Below are 26,223 nucleotides of genomic sequence, written 5' to 3' on the forward strand. Positions count from 1 at the left end.
TATTTTATATTCTGTGTATGATGATCCCAATTTTAAATTACATGTGAGGATCATATTTGTGGCTCATATTGTATTTCTGTTGGACAGTGCTACCCTAGTGATTGAGCAACCTTCCTGGACTGTGAGGTAAAGGAACAAGATGGAAGGGTCATGGGAACCTGTGACCAAGGACTTGATCTGAATTAACTCCCCAGGCTTCTTTTAATTGTGACAGAATCCTCTCTCATGTAGGGGAACAGGAGATGTAGGAGGGGACAAGACAACAAATTAATAAACACACATCCAAGTAGTATACTATCAGGTCATAGTAAATGCCATGAAAAAGAAAGCAAGGTAAGGTGATAGAGAATAATTGGAAGAGTGAATGGATAGTTAAAATAAATTGTTAAGGGAAGAGCTCCCTGGTGAGGAGAAATTTCAGCAGAAACTGAATAAAGAGAGAGTGAAGTAATGTGACTGTCTAGGGGAGAGTGTTCTTTGAAGATAGAAGCTAGAATAGTGTGTGCAGTCAAGAAGTGGGAAAAGTGTCCTCTCACACAGCAGTGCTGGCAGTGTGAATTGTAACAGCTCTTGAGGAAGCATTCTGGCAACAATTATTAAAGTTAAAAATGCATAAACTTTTGCCCCACAATCCCACCTCAGAGACTGTATCCCATAGTGAAAAAACATTAAATACATTAACAGGTATTAGGTATATGTACTGATGATTATTGCAGGAGTGTTTTTAATGGCAAAAGACTAGAAACCAAGTAAATGCCTATCAATAGAAGTGGATGGCAAAATAAATTAATACACTATATCATGTAATATTATACAGCCACAAAAACATGAAATATAATTGTTAATCTTGGATAGGCATTTTTCAGGAAAACAGTATATTACAATCCTATTTTTTAAACAATCAGAGACAGAATAAATCCTTACGGATGAGTGTGTATAAATTTTAAAATAAATATCTAATTTTGTCACCACAGAGAGAAATATGAGATTTCTGTATTGGCTTATTGACATGAATCACTGACTGTGAGGGGGACAAACTGACAACAGAAAAGAAATATAACGAATTATAGACTTTCATGGAATGTTCACATTTATTCAGTTTTGTAAAATTGTATATGCCACAGAAACATACACACACATATCAACATTCTTCTGTTATGTCTTGGATCTTTACAAAATATCGTCCTTGGTCAAAAAGAAAAAATTCTAAAAATGATATATTTGATGAGTCACATTTCCTTATTGAAATTTAATGAACTAAAATCAACACTATGAAAAAGCCAAAACCAAAAAAAACAAAACCAAAAACTCTCTAACACCATCAAAAAAAATCTTATACACTTTAGGAAAACAAAGTAACAAAACATTTTTCTAAATAGCCCTTGGATTAAAGAGGAATTTAGAATAATGAAAAGCAAAATATTTTATAATACAAAAACAAAAAATACTTTGCACTGAATACAACTAAAGCTGTGCTGAAAGAAAATACATAGCCTTAAATATTTATCTTTTAAAAAGACAACATAAGTAATCTAAGCATTCTAATTAATAATAAACCAATAAAAAAATTAAATTAAGAAGTACAAGATAATTGATAAAGATAGGAACTGGCCCCATGGCCTACTGCTTAAGTTTGGTGCACTCCACTTCGGCAACCTGGGTTCAGTTCTTGGGTGCAGACCTACACCACTCATGGCGGCCATGCTGTGGTGGCAGTCCACATACAAAGTAGTGGAAGATGGGCACAGATGTTATCTCAGCGAGAATCTTCCTCAAGCGAAAAGAGGAAGATTGGCAACAGATGTTAGCTCAGGGAGAATCTCCCTCAGCAAAGAAAAAGAAAAGAAAGAAAGAATTGATAAAGGTAAAACTAAAGTAAGTGTATAGAAAGGAAAAATAAGTCAAACTTGGTACTTTGAACATATTAATCAGAAAATGATAAGCCCAATTAAAAAAGTAAGACAAAATGAAAATATAAAGTCAGGATACGAAAGGAGCAAAAACCATAGTACAGAAGATTTTAAAATAATTATGAGACTATAAGATATTTCTATAACAATAAGCTTAAAATTCAGAGAAATTATGAATTTTAAATAAAATGTGAGCAAATCAAAAGATATTGAACTAATTACAGGTCTGGTAGGGCATGTTCCAGTAATGGAAGGATAGTTTTATGTTGGAAAATGAGAAAATTTTAGAAATGCAACAGTATAATTTATTATAACATCAAATTAACATACAGAATACATGAATTTATGTATAGAAGTTGGAAACCGGTTGATAAAATGTCTGAACACATTTTTGTTCATCTGCACACATTTTGGAAATTGAAAATCTAAGTAGAATATGAATCAAGAGAAACTGCCTAAACAAGATAAAGGCTTTTTCTAAAATTAGCATTAACTTCATTATTATAGCTAAATCTTAAAATATTTACCATTATAATGGAGAGCACCAAGACACGAAGATCACCCATCAACACTTTTATTCAACATTGTTTTTTAGGTCATTGCTAATGCAATCACGACATATACACACAAAATATATGCTGTTAATAATAGAAAAGAAGGCATCAAATTGCTATCTGCAGATGATTCAGTTGCATGCCTGGAAAACTAATAATCAGAACAAATAAACAAGTAAAGTTCCTAGATTCAGGGAAAAATATTAAAAAATCCATACCATCATGAACCTATAAAAATTGAAAGGAAAATATAAATCTCTTTTATAATAATGAAAAAAGTTGTAAAACATAAACAAACTTCACGCAAATGACCCAGAATCACCAAGTATACTTTATATTATTAAAGAATAGAAAATTACGTGAATAATTGTAGATACTTGATTGGTATGACGACAGACTCTGTTTTTAAATGGCGTGATTTAAAATCAGTTCCAAATTGTTATGGTGATGTATGCCTCCATTTTTGGAGCTTAAGAAAGGCATGGGAGGATACAGTAGACTGTTCACATTGGTTACTTAAAGGTGGTGGGATTGGAAGAGACAGAGGAATGCTGCTTATGCTGTACGCATCTCTGTCTTGAGTTGTTTTGATAAGCTTTTCGTTTTTGTCAATATATAGTAGGAATTTTTTTTGTTAAGTATGTGTGGGCTTTGGGTGCAGAGAGACTCTATAGTTGTCCATGTTTATTCTTTATTTACTGGCTTCATTTCTTCAGGAAAGTCACTCTCCTTATCGAAGCCTTAATTTCTGCGCCTTTAAAGTAGGGATAATAATAGTTATTACCTCCATATGGTTGATGTGAGGATTAAATAAGCTGTATGAAAATCTAAGAGCATAGTTTAGCAGAGTGAACACTCTTAGTAAGTGGAAGCCATTTTATCTTGGATAAAAGCAGCCTTATTCTGATGGTGCTTCTTGTCCAACCTGCTGTGTTAGTTTAACAGTTTCCCCCAGGCAGCTATGGTGTAGGGGAAAGGATGTTGGGTCTTAAATGCATGGAGCACTGAATTTAATAAGTTTGAGTATAGCATTGGCCCAATACTGTATAAATCATAATGTTGTAAGAAATAGTTGATGACCAAGCTGTTAATTTTCATAAATTTTTATTATAGGCAGCCTGACAAATTTACATCTGTGACCACTTATAAAATAATTGTTAAACCAATCAAACTGTCAGAGTTGAAATGTTGCTATTTCTTGATTACATGGGTGTTTTGTTAATTTATCTAAAATGCATTATATTCCTGGCATATGACTAGAAATTTATTTAGAAAAAAAGATACAATCTTTTAGTACTTCCCGGTTGTCCAAAATGATTTGATGAAATATGCACTTGGCATCATGATTCTCATCTTTGATATGCATGAAGATTGAGAGTATTCAATCTTCAGAACATGGACATTGGCATATCATTTGACTTCATAATATTAATAGTGTGCTTTCCTTCACTTCCAAAATGTCTCATTCTTGAAGCACTCTAAAAACTTAGGGAGATAACCAGATATTTCCTGCTGAGGAATAATGTCAAAAGTCTTAGTGATTAAAAACCTCTTCATAGCAATTTCTTTTACAGTTCTTCAAAACGTTATTGAAACCTCTTTTTGTTTCTTCTTAGTAAATTTAAATACACTTTGATTACGTCATCTGCAATATATATTTAGCCTTAATTTCCCATTTGAAAGCACCTCAACATTTGAAAGGAACTGTTTCCTTTTTTAATTCAGGCTCCCAAAGGCAAGGGAAACTCATGGATATCCAGTGCTCTGTGGTAGCTACCACCTGTGAGGGTCTTTGCCCAGAGCCTTCTGTTGTTTCATTCCCCAGGCATTTTCCGGTGTCTCTTGTTACAATGACACTCTCATTCAGAAGCGCCCTACTGTAAGTATATTTGTTTTTGATTCTTACTGTTTTGTTGGTTTTGACAGTTGTCTGAAAACAAATATTCTCGAAAGGACTCTTGATTTTGTCCAAAATATTACAGTTTTGCAGTTTACTTGACCGCTGTCCTATGAAGAAATTTGTCATAATTATAGTTTATCCCATTTTCCTTATTTTATTCTAAATTTGGAAGTCTAAGCTCAACTGGCAATGTCTGCTTTTGGATATTTTGTGTTATGTTCAAAATTGCTACTCTAAAGACTTAGAATGCACACATTGACGTGCTACTTGGAAAATAATATGACATTGCATGAATTTTAGTCATGAGATTAAAAAGAGGATGTGATAAACTGTGCAAATAGATATTTTTTCAATGAAGAAATGTTTTTGAAATGCCAAGACTAGGTGCTATCATTACATTAGGAAGAACAGAAAGAACCTACATATCCACCCTTGTACACCTTATGTTCTAATGCAGATACTAATATTGATCGGTTAAAATCACACACAAAATATAGGGGAGAGACAGGTTCCCTATTATCCAAAGGATAATTACGACTTAAATAACTGAGGAGAGGAGGAAAGTGTGTTCCAGGTAAAGGGAATAGAATAAATACGGGGCATTGAGGATCGAAGGGAATGCTGAAGGAACTGGCCCTGAGAGACAGAGGAGAAGCAAGGAGAGAGGTGAGAGAAGTAAGCAGGGGCCAGAGGATCTTACAGAAAATTAAAACTGTGACTCAAGGAGAACCAGTATCTGGGACCAAGTACTCAATGACTGTTGGATTACTTTTCATTTTCCATAGCTATTCATAATCAGTTACTCATTATCTGAGGTTTCCATGTGTCACATACACACACACACACAGACACACACACCTCTCGCTATATTTAAAAAATTTAAAACAAACTTTTAAAATTATACTGATGATTGGGACCAGCCCTGTGGCCGAGTGGTTAAGTTCGCACGCTCTGCTTTGGTTGCCCAGGGTTCTGCTGGTTCGAATCCTGGGCATGTACATGGCATTGCTCATCAGGCCATGCTGAGGCAGCATCCCACATGCCACAACTAGAAGGACCGACAGCTAAAAATACATAACTATGTACTGGAGGCTTTGGGGAGAAAAAGGAAAAAAATAATAAAAATTTTATAAAAAAGTAATAAAAAATAAAATTATACTGATGATGAAGAAAGACATAATTTCTTCATGAGGTACAAATTTACATGTCCTTTAATTCATTCTTTTTTCTCCCTTAGAAACTTAACATGAATTTTAGCTAACCAATCCAAGATGAACCAAAACCTTTTTTTTTTTTTGCTGAGGAAGATTAGCCGTGAGCTAAGATCTGTGCCAGTTTTCCTCTATTTTTATATGTGGGTTGCTGCCACAGCATGGCTCATCAGTGGTGTATGTCAACACCCTGGATCTGAACCTGAGAACCCGGGCTGCCAAAGTAGAGCGTGCCACACTCAACCAGTAGGCCATGGGGCCAGGCTAAACCTTATTTTTTATATTAAAATTTAACTCTCTCTATGATATCAACAGTATGATTATACTTCAGATATCATAGTAGAATATTAATTTTTCTCATTTTAAAATAAATGACTAAATTTTAAATATTGCCTATAATTAATTTTCTTAGTTCACAAAGAAATACTGGGCATCTAACCAACTTGTATGTGAATAAGCTCTCCTGTTACTGAACACAAGAATTTGAAGCATATTAGCAGCAGGACTTATCATGCTTCAAGGCTTCAGAATGCTTTCCATCTATCATGTAATGGCTCCTTAGCTCTTTCCAAAAATAGCTCCTCCCTGTTGTTCTTCTCTTTATTATTAGATGTAGCCTATATGTGGGATGTTTCAGTTCTAAAACTGAAGACAATTACTATTTTGATAATTGGGTACACTCCTGTGTGAGGGTGTATACCATTTAATCTCACAGCATCAGTTGATTGATTTTGTTCAGGGTCAAAATTAGAATCAATAATTTCAATACAACATGATGCTGTGCCTGGTGCAAAGTTTAAATATTCATTCACTGAGTTGAGTCTTACAATGTCAAGGGGAAAGCATAGTTAATAGGATCATAAGTACCTACAGTGATACTAGAGCAGATTTAACAAGTAGACTCATGATATTTATGTCTTAATAATATTATTTTTTTTATAATGTGTGGGCAATGAGAAATAACTTTCTATTTTGAATTTTATCATAGTAAAAACAAATATTAAAAAACAAATATCACCTTTCAATTATTTTATGTGTTCTACTTATTCTGGCATGCCTACTTGGTGTTACACTTAGAAAGAAGCCCAAATATCCATTTAAATAAAAAATTCAAGATAAATAGAAATTTAGCCAGAGACAAGAGTGCCAAAATTGAACCTATATAACTATATTATTTTCTGTAGTTTTAGTATGCTTTATTTCAAAATTGTAGATAATAAAAGTATCAAGATAAATTAAGAAAAAACCTAAAAAATTGCAAAGAAGTGCCAAATATTATACAAACTTTAGTTCTCTAATACAGTTAGGATTTATAGATATTGATAAATAGATGGCTAGACCTTCTTGTGTAGATAGATATAGATATAGGTATGTGTGTGTTTGCATGTAATTAAATATATTTCTTTTTAATATTTTTCAGCCATTTGGTATTTCCTAAACTTTGCCCTGGTAATAAAAAGAGAAGACTGAGAAGACTATAGTAACTTTTACAACAGAAAATGTTAGTTCAAGTTGACAATTTTTAATCTTGCTTTAACACTAGACACTAATATTCATCACACTGTGCATGCAATTCAAAGTGAAAATGAGAATCGTTTCTTTTCAGAGCTATAGAGTGTTCAAAGCTCGAGTTGTATAAAGTAGCTTAGGCTTTTGAGAATAGGGAGAGTATTAGGGAGAGTTTTTAAAGAAACATTTATATTCATTTCAATTTTTAATTTAATTTTTATTAGATTTTAATGCATTACATTTTGTGAATATGTAGCCTTCAACTTTTTCCTTTTTCTCTCATATGCAGTTACTTATTAAAAGAGATTTACCATTTCAGCCAATAATTTTACATGTCAAAATCACACACTCTCCTTATACACAAACTTCTTTGTATATACTAGATTCACATTTTTCTCTGTAATAATAAGAACTTGAAATTAAAAACGGTATTACTTGTACAGTTATAAAACCCATATACTTCATGCTTTTAGAATTTGTGGAGATTCAGTTAGAGTAACTAATAAATATTACCTTTACTTAATCAACAGAAATTACAGATGCACCGTTTAAACACAGTGAGTGGTTATTAAAGCTTTGTAAAAGAATAAGCGGCCATAAGCCCTTGCAAAATAGCTGTTTACAAAAATTTAAGTGCCATTTATAAGTTAAGGTCATCTAATCATTGAGGTTGTTCCTAAGGGGTCCGTTAACCTTCTTATAAAATTAAAGTTTTGTAAGCTACTTTGAGTAAATGCATATAGTCATAATGAATACAATTGAATTTCTTTAAAATATTCATACTTTGCAGCTATTCCAAACATCCTCACCTAGATTAGTGAGTTTTTTTCTGTATTTTTTAAGTAAACTACAATCAAATTAGTCAGTGTTTCAGTTTTCTATACTAAGACTAATATGGCAGCTTATTGATGAGAGGCTATCTTTCATGACTGTGTTATATAATTGTAGATGGTACCTGGGCATATGACAGACATGTGTTGATTAAATGTGTGGTTCTTTTAAAATTCAATACACAGTCTTGATCAAAATTCTTGGAAAACTATTAATGAAAGTTTATTCCTTATCCTTGTAAGGAACCTGACTCAAACCAGCAAGCTACATCTTATTTAATAGTGAGACATTAGGTGAACTCCCATTAAAGTCAGGAAAAAAAGACTACAGTTATTTTGTCACCTGACCATTGTGATAAAGTAGATCTTAGTAAAAAAAGAGTACTCTCCTTCCAAATTGTTACTTTTAGTTAAAATATGTTGTTTTCTTCTTACTCTATGAATAGTTATTGGAGACAGTATTTTGTGGGACAAAAAAATTAATTTTAGAGTTTGGGTCCAGCACTGTGTCAACACAAATAATCCATAACCAACCTATAAATCAAAATTCAGGTGAGTTTATTATGATCCAGAGTGAGGATTATAACCCAGGAAGGCCTAACGACTTTCTGGAGAGGCATGGGTTTCAGTACAGTCTTATATCTTTTTAGAACAAAGAACATACATTAAACACACCCAGGATACATTTTCATCAAAATTTCAAAGAGGTATTCAGTTGGAAATTAGCAGATCAACATGATTCTGATGTCAGGAAAGGACTAATCCAAGCATTCTTTTTTTTTTTTTTTTTTTTAATATATTAGCAATTTTTTTTTTTTAAAGATTTTTTATTTTTTCCTTTTTCTCCCCAAAGCCCCCCGGTACATAGTTGTGCATTCTTCGTTGTGGGTTCCTCTAGTTGTGGGTTCCTCTAGTTGTGGCATGTGGGACGCTGCCTCAGCCTGGTCTGACGAGCAGTGCCATGTCCGCGCCCAGGATTCGAACCGACGAAACACTGGGCCGCCTGCAGTGGAGCGCGCGAACTTAACCACTCGGCCGCTGGGCCAGCCCCAATCCAAGCATTCTTATCTTAAGAGAGTGCATTCTTTACTTTTAAGGTTAAGCAGATGTACAATGTATGTGTGATAGGCCGTAAGTGAGGCTTTTTAATTTAAGCAGAATCAGTTTTGAACTTGAATAGTTACTTGAATTTTCAATATGTGAAAATTTCTTGTCAGCTGCTTGGCCAGTTAACCTTGTTCAAGACAATTCACGTGTTACCTTCAGAATCTTAGTCTGTAAACAGGTTACAACATCAACAAGAACAACAATCTGTCATGCAGTTGTTACAATAACACCCTGAGGATAACATATCAAAACACTTTATAAGTGGCAAGGCAATAATAGATTTGGTATGCTTATTAACATAAATACTGAAAACCGTAAGCGTAATATTTAATTTATTTTTTGTTAATTATGAACCTTTCTATTTTCTCTCATGAACTGTATGTCCTGCCTGTCTATATTATATAGTATTCTCTTCAAACATGCTGCGTTTTCTGCCCACTCTGCCTTGACATTTTTGTTAGCTTTTCCCCTGTGCCTGGATTGCTCTTTTTCTATTATCTGTGTTCATTAAAATAGTCTTCAGCCTTCAAGATCCACAAGAATACCAATTGTTCCATGAACTACTCCACTCCCACCTTCTTTTTCTAGTTGGTGAAATCTCTTCCTCTTTTGCCAGTCATGGAGCTTGTCCCTTTCTCCTCATCAGTTGTTCCTTTTGGCCTCTGAATCCCTGCCTCTCTAGAGTAGTCTGTGAATCAGCAGTGTGGACATCAGCAGGGAGCTTGTTAGAAAGGTAGAATTGCAGGCTACGCCCCAGACCAAGATCCCTGGATGATTCCTATGCATATTACAGTTTGAGAAGTACTGCCCTAATTAATTATAAACTCCTTGGAGGTGGGGACATGGTGAAGGGAGAACTTTCCTGTCTTGCCTTGGTACCCTCCCGAAGGCCCCTTAGCACGTAACAGGTGTTCAGTAAAGGGATGTCGAGTTGAATTGAATCTTATTTTTAGTATTTTGAAGTCAGGAAAATCCAATTTAGGAAAACTCAAATGTTAAGGAAGGATATTCTAAAGTCAGAGCAAGAAGAAAGCTATTCATTATTTATGCTACTCACATCAACTAATCAATATTTCTTGGTCATCAACTACTACTGTACTTTTTCATGCATAAAATATTAGTATAGATCCTTGATCTTATAAAAAAAAGATCTTCAGTCTAACCTTCACCTTCAAAGAATTTATTTAGATAACTGAATCAAAATGTTGTTACTTTGTCATCCTTGTAAATATTTAATATATGCTATTAGAAGTCATGACAGAACTTTAGGGCATTGTTCATCCAAAAATGACTGGCAAATATGAAGATGTGATTTCATTAAATTATTTAAACAGATCTATTCATCATTTGTCTTGATTTTCTATAAAATGGTCAATAAAATCATAAGCAAAATTTCTCATTTATACAAGTAAAATGATTTTATAATGTAAGATATTTTTTTCCAATGTATAATTTTGTCAGTTTGATATTTTCCCCTTGCATACTTTATTTACAAGATTTTTTCTGTCTAGAATTTCATCAAAAATTTAAAAGGTTTATGAGTACCATTAAGTTACATTTGCCTGTCTGTACTCGCTAATTGCTGTGGATTAAATTAAACATGTCTTTAAGTGTAGGTGGTTTCTTTTCATTGCCTGGGAAGTTGCAAGTCCGCTTTTCTCATCATCAGCTGATATGTGCTTCAGGAACAGAAACTAACTTTAACATTAGTCCAAGCAAAATGTAATTAGGACAGCTAATCTGCTGAAAAATACCCCCAGTAAAAATCCCTTTTTTATGTAATGCCATTTTAATGGAAATGGTATTTTTATGAAATGCAAGTGACAAAGACGTGAATGATGGCTGTGAGCCTTTTATTTAATTTTGTGTGTTCCCTAATTTGCTAATAAAGGAAGAGTAGGAGCACTCCACACCTACCATTTTGGATCTGGAATAGATTTTTAAAGTAGAATTTTTAATGTAAAGGTTGAATTTTACTTAAAATAATTTTTTAAAGTAACAAAACTAGGCCCTAATTGATCCTCTAAAAGGGTTATGTGTGTGTGTATGTGTGCGTGTGCATGTGTGTATGGTGTGACAACCATAAGTAGAAGTTCTTTCTCATCACTGTCCCTTTTCATTAATGTGGAGAATTGAAATTGACTTTGCTTGTGTGAGTTTCCTTTTCTTTTCTTTTCTTTTAAGAATATTCTGAATTTAGGATTTAGATATTAAGGGCACTTTAAAGGGATTGATAATTCTCTTAAAAATAACAGTTATTATTACATCACAATTTATGAGTTTCCTAGTTTATGCTAGGAAATATACTGTTTTAAGCTTTTCTTATTTTATTCTACAACAGTTGTGTGAGAATGATACCATTATTCTCATTTCACAGATTGTGAGACTCAAGCTCAGAGACATTAAGAGACAACTAGTAAATGGCCCAGTTCGGATTTGATTCCCTTTTAGCCTAAAGCCAATTCTAATATCTTTGACCAATAGGCTGTAGTCCTCAATAAAAATACTTGTTTCTTAATGCTGTGCTAGAAGCCACAATGACAGAGTAACATGTACATATGGTACCATTTTGCTCTTGAATTGTGTCGGAAGTGAATTTTGGGCTTTAATTTTGGTGTCACTACAATGTGCTGTAAGTTTGAGATACCTACTTTGAAATCCAAAATTGTGTAAATATTTAAAACCTTCCGTGAAATATATGAAATACAAATGTGCTTTTCACCTACAGACTTGTGGTTAGGTGAGACCAGGTAATCGTCTAACTAAATGGTCCTTAGAAAGGCAATGCTAATAAATTATCCAATTCTTTGCCAAAACTTAAGTTCTTTCTGAAATGATTCTTCTTTCTAAATTTCACACTATTTCTTCATTTTGCCAACCCAGGTTGATTTTACCTTTTAAATTTAATTTGAATAGGATAAAAGTGATAATATTCTGAATTTTGATGATATTGCAACCTATTTTGGAGATTAAATCATTCTAAGTAAGGCACTCAGCACTTTGGTTTCATGAGCTAAGTAGAGAATTAGTATATACAAAATTAGGCATGAGAATCCATGTTCTGCCACTTCCTAAGTATCTACTAGGGTGACTGTTTCCAAACAGTAGGGTGCCATGTAAAATTCATAGGAGAGACACAGAGGAGCATCACAGGATCTTTCAATTTTTCGAGGAAAACACAAAGATACTCAACATCTGTTGGACACCATGCAATCTACTAGCTCAACGAAGTTCGTCGTTTAAACATTAGTTTGTACTGCATTCCTTTCGATGATATCACATATTTACAAAGATGGATTTTAAAAGTTTGCTTGATAAAAGCAAGTACCACACGAATAGCAACATGGAACAGGAAATGAGGGTGGCAGTGTCAGCTATGACTTTAAGATTTGAGAAGTTGTGCGGTGCACAACAGGAACACAAACCCCATTAGTAAGTAATTGTAGTTATTTAAGAATGAAATCAAAAATATTAGTCTCTTCTTTAAAGTTGTGTGTATTTTTTTAAACAGCTACTAAGATTTGGATTTAAATACTTATAAAGTAGTTTGGCTCTAACTACTTAAAATAAGGGACTGTTACTTATTTCATAAATATATGTAATATATATATTAAATAAACCATAATGAAATATAATTCACATGCTATTAAATTTTCTCATTTAATATATACAATTCAGTAGTTTTAACTATATTCAAAGATTTGTGCAGTCATCACCAAAATAGATGATAGAAGTTTCTCATCACTGCCTCTCAAAGAAGAAACACTATACCCATTATCAGTCATTCTTCATTTCCTCCCAGCTTCCAGCCCTAGGCAATTACTAATCCACTTTCTGTCTCTACAGATTTGCCTATTTTGGACATTCCATCTAAAAGGAATCATACAATATGTGGTCTTTTGTGACTAGCTTCTTTCACTTAGCATAATGTTTTCTAGGTTCATTAATGTTATAAGGTGTCACTATTTCCTTATTTCTTATTACTGAATACTATCCTCTTGTTAGGTACATTTAATTTATCCATTTCTCATTTGATGGGCACTTGGGTTATTTCCACTTTCTGACTGTTATGCATAAGACTGCTGTGAACATTTGTGTACCAGTTTTTTGTGAACATGTGTTTTCATATCTCATGAGTATATAGCTAGGAGTGGAATTACTGGGCTGTAACTTCCTGTTTAATCGTTTGAGCACCTGCCAGACTGCTTTCCAAATACTGCTTCATTTTGTATCCTCACTAGCAGTGTATCAGGGTTCCAATTTCTCCACATCCTCACCAACATTTGTTATTATGTATTTCTTTGGTTACAGGCACCCTAGTGGATGTGAAGTGGAATCTCATTGTGATTTTAATTTGCATTTCCCTAATGGTTAATGATCTTTTAATGTGCTTATTGGCAATTTGTATGTATTTGAAGAAATATCTTTTCAGATCCTTTTCCCATTTGTTGAGTTGCCTTTTTATTATTGAGTTGTAAGAGTTTGGGATATTTATATATAATCTGAATACAAGTCCTTTATTAGATATGATTTGCAAATATTTTCTCCTATTCTGTGGAATATCTTTTTTTTTTAATTTTCTTGTTGATATCTGTTGAAGGACAAAAGTTTTTAATTTTAGTGAAATTCTATTTATCTAGTTTGTCTTTTGGTGTCACATTTAAGAATTCTTTGCCTAATCTATAGTCATGGAGATTTTCTCCTATATTTTCTGAGTTTTCTTTTGTTTAAAGTCTTACATTTAGTTCTATGATACCATTTGAGTTGATTTTTGTGTATGGTGTGATAAAGGGATTCAACTTTATTCTTTCGCATATGAATATCCAGTTTTGCCAACACTATTCATTGAAATAAATTTTCTTTCTCTATTGAATTCTCTTGGCAATTGACTACAACTGTGAAGATTTATTTCTATACTTCCAGTTCTATTCCATCGATTGATGTATTTATCCCGATGCCAGTACTGTGCAGCCTTGATTTACAAAGTCTGTAGCTTTGTAGTAACTTTTGAAATCAGGAAATGGAATCCGCCACCTATTTTCTTCTTTGTCAGGATTATTTTGATTATTCTAGGTCCCTTAAATATTCATATGAATTTAGGATCAGCTTGTCAATTTGAGCAAAGAAGTAAGCTTGGATTTTGATAGGGATTACCTTGAGTCTGCAAATCAATTTGAGGAGTAATGACATTTTAAAAATATTAAGAGTTTTAATTCATGAATGTGGGATGTCTTTCCATTTATTTAGATCTTCTTTAATTTCAATAATTTTTGTGGTTTTCACAGAAAAACTTTGCACTAGTTTTGTTAAATTTGTTCCTAAGTACTTTATTAGTTTTGCTACTATTGTAAATGTAATTGTTTTTTAATTCCATTTTTTGAATTGTTCACTTCTAATGTATAGAAATATTATTGATTTTTTCACATTTATGTGCTGCATATTTTCTGAACTCTTTTATTACTTCTTGCAGTTTTGTTTTTGTTGTGGTAAGAACACTTAACATGAGATCTACTCTCTTAAATTTTTAAGTGTACAATACAATATTGTTAACTGTAGACACAATGTTGAGTAGTGGATCTCTACAACTTAATACTATCTTGCATAATTGAAATCACCATTCTACTCTCCAATTCTATGTGTTTGACTATTTTAGATACCTCATATAAATGGAATCATGCAATGTGTTTCCTTCAGTGTCTGGTTTATTTCACAGCCTAATGCCTTCAAGATTTGTCTATATTATTGCAGATGGCAGGATTTCAAACTCTGTTTAAGGCTGAATAATACTCCATTGTATGTATATACACAATTTCTTTATCCATTCCTTCGCTGATGAACATTTAGGTTATTTCCATATCTTGGCTATTGTGAATAATGTTGCAATGAACATGGGAATGCAAATATCTCTTTGAGATGCTAATTTTAATCCTTTTGGATAAATATCCTGAATTGGGGTTGCTGAGTCAAATGGTAATCCTGTTTTTAATTTTTCAAGGAGCAGCTATATTGTTTTCCATAGTAGGTGTACCATTTTACATTCCCAGCAACAGTGTTCAAGAGTTCCATTTTTTCCACATCCTCACCAACCCTTGTTGTATAACATATATATATATATATTTTTTTTTTTTTTTAAATAATAGCCATCCTACCAGATATGAGGTGATATCTCATTGTGGTTTTGATTTGTATTTCCCTGATTAGTGAAATTGAGCAATTAATGCAGTTTCTATCAAAATCCCAATGGCATTTCTTTTTCACAGAAAAAAAGTCCTACAAGTCATATGGAATCACAAAAGACCCCAAGTAGCCAAAAGAATCTTGAGAAAGAACAAAGCTGGAGATATCACATTTTCTGATTTCAAAATATATTCAATAGCTACAGTAAATAAAGAAGTATGGTACTGACATAAAGACAGACATATAGACCAAAGGAACAGAATAGAGAGCCTCTAAATAAATCCTTGACGATATAGTCAGCTGATCTTCAACAATGGTGCCAAGAATACACAATGGGGAAGGGATAGTCTCTTTGACAAATGGTGCTGGGAAAACTGGATACACACATGCAAAAGAATGAAGTTGAATCCTTACCTTATACCATATACAAAAATCAGCTCAAAATGTATTAAATGAAAATCATTGCATCTGTATCCCTTTAAGTCTGTAATCAAAGCAGAAGCCTCAGTTTGAGAATTAAGACCCAGTAGGAAATAATGCCCCAGCACTGCCCTTGGGACCATCAGGTCCTCACATCTGGTCATTACTCACCCAAATTTTCTTGGCTTTGATCATTATTGCCTAATTTGAGTCCTTTTAGAACTGGATGCTAAAGCCCACGCAGCTTGAGTGTATGAAAGCCTGCTGTTTTTATGACATGCAGAGCTTACTGCAGTTCATTTTCTTAATTCATGTCAAACTTTCAAGTGTTTTTACTTAGTAGAAGTAGTCTATAGGGTCTTTTTTAAAACACATTTTGTCTGTAAGCTCCAAGGGTATTTTTTAAAATATTGTTTGTAAAATAAATTGTTCATCTTTTAGTTCTCATTTCACTACCGAGTAATTTTCCAACTCTAGTATTCGGAATCTTTGACGATAAAGCTAATAGAACTTTTATTTTGTTTCTTACTTGCAAAAATATAGATAAACAATACAATTGAGATTATGTTACAAAGATTAATGTGACATGATGTCTTCCAATTTCCTTCAAGCACTATAAGAATACCTAGTTGCTGCTCAAAATTGAGGGGTGAAATTGAAGAAGTAAGAAAGGGAATAAAGTTGATCATTAGTAGTATGAGGAAGAGAGGTATAAGAAGCAAGGGATACAGAGAATAAGCAATGAAAGATAAAGAAGAAAATTCAGAAGTCAATATAGCATGGATAATAATAATATTTGTGTGGTTTACAGAGAGTTACATATGTAGTTTGCCTGTCAATCTCCCTCTCCTAGTCAGGAACCATTTAGCTGAAGAAAGAGAAAGCCACACCCACTCAAACTAACTATAACATAAAGGGGTTTATTTTAAGGATCCTGGAGAATAGAATAGAATTCATTTGCCAGCAATATCATTGGACTTCGTGGGGAGTAGAAAGTTGCAGTTTCTCTCTCTGTCTTTGAAGCATATTTTCTTTTCTCTTCTCTTTGTTTCTTCCATTCACTTCTGAAAACTGGTTATCTTTGCAAGACCCTCAGTCTCTGCTCCTTCATAATTTCCGTCCATATATGGCTTTATCTTGTCCAAGTACCATCTTGGACCCTCTTCTGCTGCACATTTCCCCATCTCCTTTTCTCCATAACTCATTGACTCAGAATCAGTGACCTAATTCCAAATTCCAGGTAGAGAGATTATAGTTGAATGAATGTGTATAAGTTGTCTGCTCTTGGTCTAATTACTATGGTTGAACGGATGAAGTCTCTATTATGTTGGGCTACTTTTATGAGGGTTGTAGGTAGAACTGGTTCTCTAAGAAAAGGAAAGACATATTTGCATATCTATTATGTGGTGTGTAGTAAACTCCTTGAGGGAAGAGATCATGTCCTTTTAATTTCTTTCCCCAGAACCCAGTACCTTGCACAGTTTCCAAATGGATATTGAATAAAATAATCTTCTTCAGTTCAAAGGCAATTTGCATTTCTGCCTCCAGAGGGCAGTGCTATTGACACAAATGAAAAGATTCCAGTCCCTTTTACGATGAATATCCTTAAGGTAACTTTTACTTTGGAACAGAACAATGATTAACCTTTTTGGAAAGTGGACTTCTTTCAGCAAACTTTGAAGACGTTTTCCATACCTGGGAATGGAGCAACCATGACAGTACCACCTATCCATTGTTGTAGACCAGCAATTCCCAAACTATTTTTTTGTAGTGCAGGTATGCTAAAATTTTATGCAGAACACAAATAAATAAAATATATAAAAATGGAATGCATGGTTAGAGCAAGTGTAAAAGGTCAAGCTCTGCCCATTAACCTTCTTTGCTCTGGTCATCCTCCAATAAGTCCTTTCCTAACCCTAGAGGCACCTCTTATGGACCCCAAGGGCTCCACACACCATAATTTTTAAACCACTCCTTTTAGATTAGAAGCAAGGAACTTTTAGTCTAACTTGCTCAATGTTTGAATACATTTTTACTTTTAAGTACATAAGAATATGATGCAAAAGATTTTGTGAAGACTCAGAAAATGGTTTTATTGTCAGTTTCTTCCCATCACTGCAAATTTCTTAGGTGCAAAATTCAAAAGTGGAAATTCATTTATTCCATAAAGTTTTAGTGGGCATTATTTGCTACATACTGTGCTTAGCAGTAAAATATGAATAAGACAGGACCTCTGTTGTCGTTTTTCCAGAGACTACACTAGAATTGTATGCAATGAGAACATTTTCATTTCATTACACAATGCAAAATTGCATACGTAGAACCATCAGTGGAAAGGAACTAGCAAGTATTTCAGTACTTAGAATAAATTCAGGAGTTTATATTCTTCCACTCTCATCTTTCTTCTGAACAATAGTCATAAGACCATTGTTGGTATAACCAAACGCTCTGTTGGTGTCTGTGGTGCTTTTGATTTCTCTTCCATTCCCCAATATGACTTGAAGCATTGATTTCCCAACAAAAATGGCAAATGTCTGAAAATTTTACAATTTCCATCACTGCTAGTGTAACAGTATTGTACTAAAATGAAAAGAAACAAATATTTCTTTTATATTGAAAGTTTTATAGGATTTTTTGGTGGTAAACAATAGCAGAATATTTTTATAAGAAAATTTGTTTGTCTAAGCCTAATGTATCTTCACAGAACTGTAGACGTTAGAACTGAAAGGGAACTTAGAATTCATTGTAGGTATTGTGATTGCCTACCAGGTATTCATTCATCACTTCTTAATTTGCAACAGACTTCCAGCTTTGTTCAGAATGGAAATGTGCCCAGCTTCAGCTAATGGATCTTAGCCAGGGAAGTTGATACCCTTTAAGGGGTATTTAGAAATGTTTGAGCTGTTTTAGAGTGTCAAAAAGACTAAGAGATAATATTGACATTTGGTGCCCTTGCATTGTAGGTGCTGAATATCCTTGAATATACAAAACTGTCTTATATAACAAAGAAGTGTCCAGCCTCAAATACTCCTTGGCTCGATCCCCAAAAAGAAATGCTGGTTTAATCTAATCCCGCTAATCATGTTACCCTCTTTGTATAGGTTACTTTTTAATTAGTGTGGGAATATGACCCAGTTCTGGATAGTGAGATGGAAGAGGGAGTATCCAAGAGGGTGAGTGTGATGGGGGGCTTCAGGAAAAAAATAACATTTCTTTCTGGTGTAAAATAGGTATTTTCTTGTTATTTACCTAAGCATGGCAGCAAGCTGACAATAAGGAAAGCCAAAATCCACTGGCCAAATTTGGAAGAGTAGACATATGGTAGCACCTGGGAGTCTTTTGATCAGCATAATTAACATTTCTTGTGGTGTGAGTGCTAGACTTGCTGTTATATGGGGGAAAAAATAAACTCCTTGGGTGTTTAAACATTATTAGTTGGATTTTGTTGATACCTACGGTTGAAAACATTCTTGATTGTTACAGCTATCACTTAGTAAACACATTACTTTCTTCCCACTTTCAATCCCTTTATTTTCTCTTTGAAAAAACTAGGAGTCAGGCAGGTGTAGTTACCTTAAAAAAGTTGCCTAGTTATTTAATGGCAGGCTTGAAGTACAAGTACATTTTTCTCCTTTACTAATCTTGGATTATCAAACTCTAGGGTGTGGCATTTTTTTTCTCTCATTTTCTCAAAAAAGAATTGTGTATTTTATAATTGATTGCATTTGAAATCTAGACATACTTGATGAAAAATAATAAACATATTGTGACATTAAAAAAAATATTCCGAATGTGTTTTAAAATTTAACCATTCTACATGGTCCATCCCCTGATTTATGAGGGTGATAAAAATAGCCTTTCTTAGCAAGTCTCGCTAAATTCTTCTTCAGCAGGTGCAATAGAATTGAAAGTAGCAGGTTTTAAGAAGAAAAAGAACAAGGCAATTCTTCTACCAAACACTGACAAAATGAAAAATTATAAAATATTTTAAAATGTAAAGGCATTGATCATTTGTCCATTGTCTACCAAATGCATAATTGAACAAAATTCTAAAATATTTTGCATGATTTTGACTTTGCAGTAAAAAAAATGCACACAGAAACGTAAAGCTTCTAGATGATAGCAAGACCATTATTTTAATATTTGCTTAAAATTTCATCCCTACAGAGCAGTTGTTTTACCTTGTGAAAAGCCAGTAGGACAGAGAGAAGTCAGAATGAGATATTTTCTTAGAAAAATGATTAAAGAAGCAAGTACTTACATAGAGATTTCAACCTTGTGTACAACATAAAATGTATAATCACTTAAATTTTTTCTGGGTCTGGAATTCTGTTAAAAAGTAAATATTATGTTCACAGAGAATAATACTGATTAGATGACCTAATGGAGATGAATTTGAAAGCTTCTAATAAGTCACATAAGCTCAGATTCTTGAAAGATTGAAGCCTGCTTCCTTTTTAACACCCACTAAACAGACTTAATGAAAGCAAGATACAGGAATAAGTTTAAGTTGACAAGGTAGTGACACATTATACACAGAAAAAGAAATCATACAATTTCAGAACTGCAGGAAATATTAGGGATTATCTACTTCAGTGTTTGTTATATTTAAATAGTTTCAAGGACTCTTTCAAATACAAACAATGTATCATGGACCCCTAGGTTTCACTTACATTATTCTTATTAAGCATAACTTAAATATGTATAAACTTGAAACTACATATACATTTCCTAAACTTATAGTTTTTATATAATCAAAATACAAACAACCAGAAATCCCAATAAATATGAAATCAGTAACATTAAAATTAAATTTATTTCATGTAACATATAATGTTATTTTCCTGAAAAGAAATCATTAATGTTGAATTTAATACTAGAAAAATCAAGTCTCAGGTAGGGTTTTTTATTTAATCTGTTTCTCTGTTTTTTACCTCAAACAGCTTTGTTTATAATCACATATTGGTGATTTTATCTGACAATGTTTTAATTTTACCCTTATTCTTTTCCTTTTTTTTGGTGAGGAAAATTGGCCCTGAGCTAACCTCTGTTGCCAGTCTTCTTCTTTTTGAACGAGGAAGATTGTCACTGAGCTAACATCTGTGCCAATCTTCCTCTATTTTTTATATGTGGGATGCCACCACAGCATGGCTTGATGAGTGGTATGTAGGTCTGTGCCCAGGATCTGAACCCATGAACCTCAGGCTGCTGAAGCAGAGCATGCAAACTTAACCACTATGCCACCAGGCCAACCCCAATTTTACGCTTAATCTTGAAAGATAATTTTACTGGCTTTATGATTCTACATAGATAGTCATTTCCTCCCAGAATTTTGAAGATATTGTTCTACTGTCTTCTGGCTTTCATAGTTGCCATTGAGAAGTCTGCTGTCTAACTTTCAGACTACTGTAGATCTGTCTTTTCTCTTTGATACTTTGAAAATATCCTCTTTGTTTTTGAGATTTTTTAATTTCCTTATTGTGTTTCTTGGCTTTTATTTATTTTTTATCCTGTTTAGAATTGATCGTGCTTCCTGTATATATAAATTTATTCCTTTTCTTCAGTTATAGGAAATTTAAAGCTGAATAACTCTTGAAATGTTGACTTTCATTCATTCTCTTTCCCCATGACCCCACTTAGATGAATATTAGCCTTTACATTTGACGCTGAAAGTATTTGAAACTCCTTAAATTTGTCATCACCTTTACTGTCTTTGATGCATTATGGGTAATTTCTTTAGCTTTGTCATTGACTTTGTTTACTCTGTATTCAGTTGAGTCTATGCTGGTGGGTAGCCATACATTTCTAATTAAAACAGTTATATTTTATTTCTAGGGTATAATTTGATTTGTTTCAACAATTTCTGGTATTTTTTGATAATACAGTGTTGCTATTTTTATGATGTCATATTTCTGTAAATATATCACACATAGTTATTCTATTGTCTCTAGCTGTAAATTCTAGTTTATAATTTCCTTCATGGTATAAATCTTTTATTGTTGTTTCTGCCAAATATCACTCATGAGGTCTTGTTCTTGGTGTGTTTGTGAGCTTTATTTATGAATTCATATATGGCTAATCTTAATCTGTGGAAAATTTGAGGCCCTAATTTTAAGTTGCCTTTCTTTGGAAAAGTGGAAAGGGTTGCATTTGCTCCTGTTGAGAATTTGGGGGAATTACTGACCTTGGGAAAACTTAGTCCCCCATTATGGTCCCAAGCAGAATCTGGGAGTGTCAAGTTTGATTTTTTCCCTTACACAGATAGTGCTGCGAGTGTCTGCTTCAATTCTCCTTCTTCTATTCCAGATTGCTTACTTTATTGGTTTACTTAGTTGTTGATTTGTTTGACTATTTGAAGGTTTCTCTTACTTATTCTGAAACCATCAATGTGACAAAAATTATATTTGGTACAAGATCTAGTTGTTCTGCTATGGAAATGTCCTATGGTTATCTATTTTATTAAATGGCTCACAGTGGAAGTTTTCTAGGCTATAGCATTTTTGCTTCAAAATTTCTGTTTATAGCACATAACTGAAAGACTGTAGCAGTAAATTAGTAAAGGCTTCAATTTTTAAAATTAGCACCACTTTTAAAATAACTTGACTAAAATTCAATTTGTTCAACTTTGTATTCCGCTTGGAATATGTTAACATCTAGTCATTGTAATTCTGGATTCAGTCTATTTAAGTTATGAAAACTGTCATCAAAATATGCTTCCAAAGCTTACCACTTAAGATTAGTTCATTGGTCTCCATGGAACAGCTGAGAAAGCAGCCTACCTACTGGCTGGCAACAGGCTTGCTTGCCACACTGAAAACATGCTAAGCACATGACCTTTCATGTACTGAAAAAATATTTATTGAATATCTGCCTATGTTCCAGGCACACTCTAAGCTCTGGGTTTACAGAGATTGACAAAAAAAAGTGCATGGCCACATTGTACTTACATTCTAGTAGTGGAAGACAGGCAGACAATATACAGTGAATAAATAAATAAGACAAACTAGAAATAAGTGCAATGAAGGAAATAAAATAGGGTGATATGATAAAGAGTGATTGAGAAGGAGTGTAATTGTCTATTTAGATTGTATTATGGTGATGGTTTCTCTGAGGAGGTAGGAATTGAGATGATGACCTGAGGAAAGTGTTTAACAAAGGCTTTAGCAAGAGCAATGGTTTTGAGGGATAATGAAGCTTGGCATGTTCCCAATGGAGAGGAACAAACAGAATGTCAGTATGATTGTGGCATAGTGATCTATTCTTAAGAGTGTTGTGACATTAAAGAGATGAACTGGAAGGGAGATTTCAAACCATGGTAAAGTGTTTGTTTTATATATATATATTTTTTAAAGATTTTATTATTTCCTTTTTCTCCCCAACACCCCCCGGTACATAGTTGTATATTCTTTGTTGTGGATTCTTCTAGTTGTGGTATGTGGGACGCTGCCTCAGCGTGGTTTGATGAGCAGTGCCATGTCCGCGCCCAGGATTCGAACCAACGAAACACTGGGCTGCCTGCAGCGGAGCGCGTGAACTTAACCACTCGGCCACGGGGCCAGCCCCTGTTTGTTTTATATTTTAAGTGTAAGGAGAAGAACTTCATTTCAACTAGTTGAATGATTTATATATTTCTATTATAATTCATAATTATAAATTATATATTAGATTTTGATGAAATTTATAATTATATAAATTATATAAAAATTTAAAATTATATAAATTATTTAAAATTATATAATTTCATAAAATAACTATTATAGTGTGGCTATTTTAATAAATATTATATTAAGTTACATTTCACACGGACTTATAAACTACCACTGAAAATTGTTAAACAGATGCCAGAAAAGGGAAAGGAGATTGTAAGCTAGGCAGACACTTGAAATTGTATCTCTTTATTGGCTATCTTCATCAAATTTATATATATGGATATTTTATTCCAACAATCCTTTAGCCTTTCTTTTTGAACATCTTTACTGATGTAAAATGAAGATACAATAAACTACAGATATTTAAAGTGTACAGTCTAAGTTTTGACACCCATGGATCCATCATCACAATCAAGATAATAAGATATCCAATACTCACAAAAGTTGACTCATGACCCTTTTTAATCCCTCATTCCTGCTCCACTCCCCAATTCCAGGCAACTACTGATCTGCTTACTATTTGATTAGTTTTATTACTATATATTAGAATTTTATATGAATTGAATCACTCAGTGTGTATTCTTTAGTCTGGTTTCTTTTACTTAGAATAATTATTTTCAGAAATATCCATCGTGTAGGAAGTACCAATGGATTGTTGCTTTTCTTAGCTGAGGAATATTCCATTGTATGAGTATACTACAATTTGTTTATCCATTCACCTGTTGATAGAAATTTGGGTTGTTTTCAGATAAGATTTTGGTTATTACAAATAAAGGTACTTTTAGCATTTGTGTATAAGTCTTTGTAAGAACCTGCATGTTCATTTCTCTTAAGTAAATACCTAAGAGTGGAATGGCTGGACCATAACTTTTTAAGAAACTGCCAAACAGTTTTCTCAAGTTGTACCATTTCATTCCTACCAACAGTGTATGAGAGTTCCAGTTTCTCCACATCTCCAACAACATTTGGTGTGGTTAGTCTTTTCAATTTTGGTCAATCTAGTAGGTGTGTAATGGTATCACATTGTCATTTTGATTTGCATTTCTCATTTGACCAGTGATGTTGATCATCTTTTCGTATGCTTATTTACTATTCATATACCTTCTCTGGTTAAATATCTGTTCAAATCACTTGTTGTTTTAGTCAGTACGCAGTATTGTCCTAGTAGAAAATATTACATAAAAAGAATACTTAGCTTCATTTTTATTTTTTCTTTTCCTCTTTTAAGGTCATTTGTTTATTAATCCAACCATGTGCTCAACATGAGTTAAATGAATATCTACCAAATTTCAAGCACTGGGGATATAATGAAGAGAGAGACTCTGTACCTGCTCTCAATCAGCAGATAGAGAAATTGTCAACTAAAATCCAAAGTAATTATAGTGTATTTCCCTTGCTTAATATTTTGCAGTTTATGATTCACTTATGTGGATGCCTTCTATAAGGTTAAAAGATAAGCATGATATTAAGGTACATCAGATTCTGCCTCAGCTTTCAAAGAACTCACACTACCCCTGGGAAAGCAGATAGGGAATTGAAAAGTATGGTAGCAGAAGGTAAATTCCAGATAAAAAGTACTAAAAATAAATGTCCTGTAAATATTTAGAGAGGATTTTATGGAGGAAGTTAGACTTCTAGCTTTTAGTAATTGATAAGAAAATATCAGTAAGTGAATAATATGAAGAGATGAGATAAGCTAGGTGAAGAATCACAATCTTCTTTAAGATTTTAAAGAGCAAAGAATATGCTGGGCCAATTGGGCTGACTAGTTTCCTGGGAATCATGAGAGTTTAGGATACACACTGTTATCCTGACCACAAGCATTTGATAATAAGTGAACGGTTTTCAGTAGTTTAATAGGATTTTTAGTTACATAAGATTACCCTGTAGATTTTATAACCTCAGTTAAGGAGTAGTGCTCAGATAGAAAGTAAAGAAGACAGAGGGCTGAGTATCCCACTAAAAATTTATTTATTTTCATCTTATGGACATCGTTTAAGTATACTCTACTCTGGGAGTTTTACTTTTTCATTTGCTCCTTCCTGTAACAGCTAAAACAATATTCTGAAATCCTGGGGGAAGTGTGACTCTGACCTCCTATGGTAGGAGAACATTTTTTTCTTTTTTAAAGATTTTATTTTTCCTTTTTCTCCCCAAAGTTCCCCGATACATAGTTGTATATCTTAGTTGTGGGTCTTTCTAGTTGTGGCATGTGGGATGCCGACTCAGCATGGCTTGATGAGCAGTGCCATGTCTGCACCCAGGATTCAAACTGGCAAAACGCTGGGCCGCAGCAGCGGAGCGCACGAACTTACCCACTCGGCCACCGGACTGGCCCCTAGGGTAGGAGAACTTTTAAAGTCTGTGCATGCTCTGTGCTGGACTGAACGCTAAGTGCATTAAATTAGAAACTCTCTGGAAAAGGAGGGTCTGCTTTATTTATCTGTTCAGAATGTCAGAGGACGTGGGGTATGAGATACTGATAATACTTATTCTAATGAAATGAACTAGGACATATGGAAACTTCAGGCTGAAGGTCATTTACTCACTAATATATAGCTTTTTAAAAAACTTTTTCTCTTTTTTGTGTTTGTGATAGGATAAAGTGTTCTAGTGCTATTCACTTACTACAAAAGTGGGACCTTCGAAGAACAAACTACAGAAATAAGTAATTGCCTTTTACGGATTCTTGTTTTCTGCAATTTCAAATACAGACTTAAAAAAAGATTTTAATCAGAGAGTATTCTACAGTATATTAATATAACAAGGGGATTCTATTATAATTGAATGAGGAATATTCACTTGAAGTAAAAGAAGAATGTTTATTAGAAGTGATTTTTGGGCGGGGGGCCGGCCCTGTGGCCCAGTGGTTAAGTTTTTGCGCTCCACTACGGCGGCGCAGCGTTTCGCCAGTTCGGATCCTGAATGTGGACATGTCACCACTTGTCAGGCCATG

The 26,223-nt window shown here is 33.6% G+C and overlaps 1 protein-coding gene across 7 annotated transcripts in view; it reads left to right on the forward strand.

Moving 5' to 3' along the window:
* The window catches only part of NAALADL2 (N-acetylated alpha-linked acidic dipeptidase like 2), a 1,279,597-nt gene that overhangs the window by 211,477 nt on the left and 1,041,897 nt on the right, over positions 1-26,223 (forward strand). Inside the window, exon 3 of one of the 7 annotated variants that reach the window (XM_070242640.1) lies at positions 4,290-4,343. The exons of the other annotated variants lie outside the window; for them this stretch is intronic. The gene's annotated coding sequence lies outside the window, so the exon portion shown is untranslated. The remainder of the gene's footprint in view (positions 1-4,289; positions 4,344-26,223) is intronic. 7 annotated transcript variants of the gene reach the window in all.

The sequence above is a fragment of the Equus caballus genome, chromosome 19 (genome assembly GCF_041296265.1).
Source record: "Equus caballus isolate H_3958 breed thoroughbred chromosome 19, TB-T2T, whole genome shotgun sequence".
Lineage (NCBI taxonomy): Eukaryota > Metazoa > Chordata > Mammalia > Perissodactyla > Equidae > Equus > Equus caballus.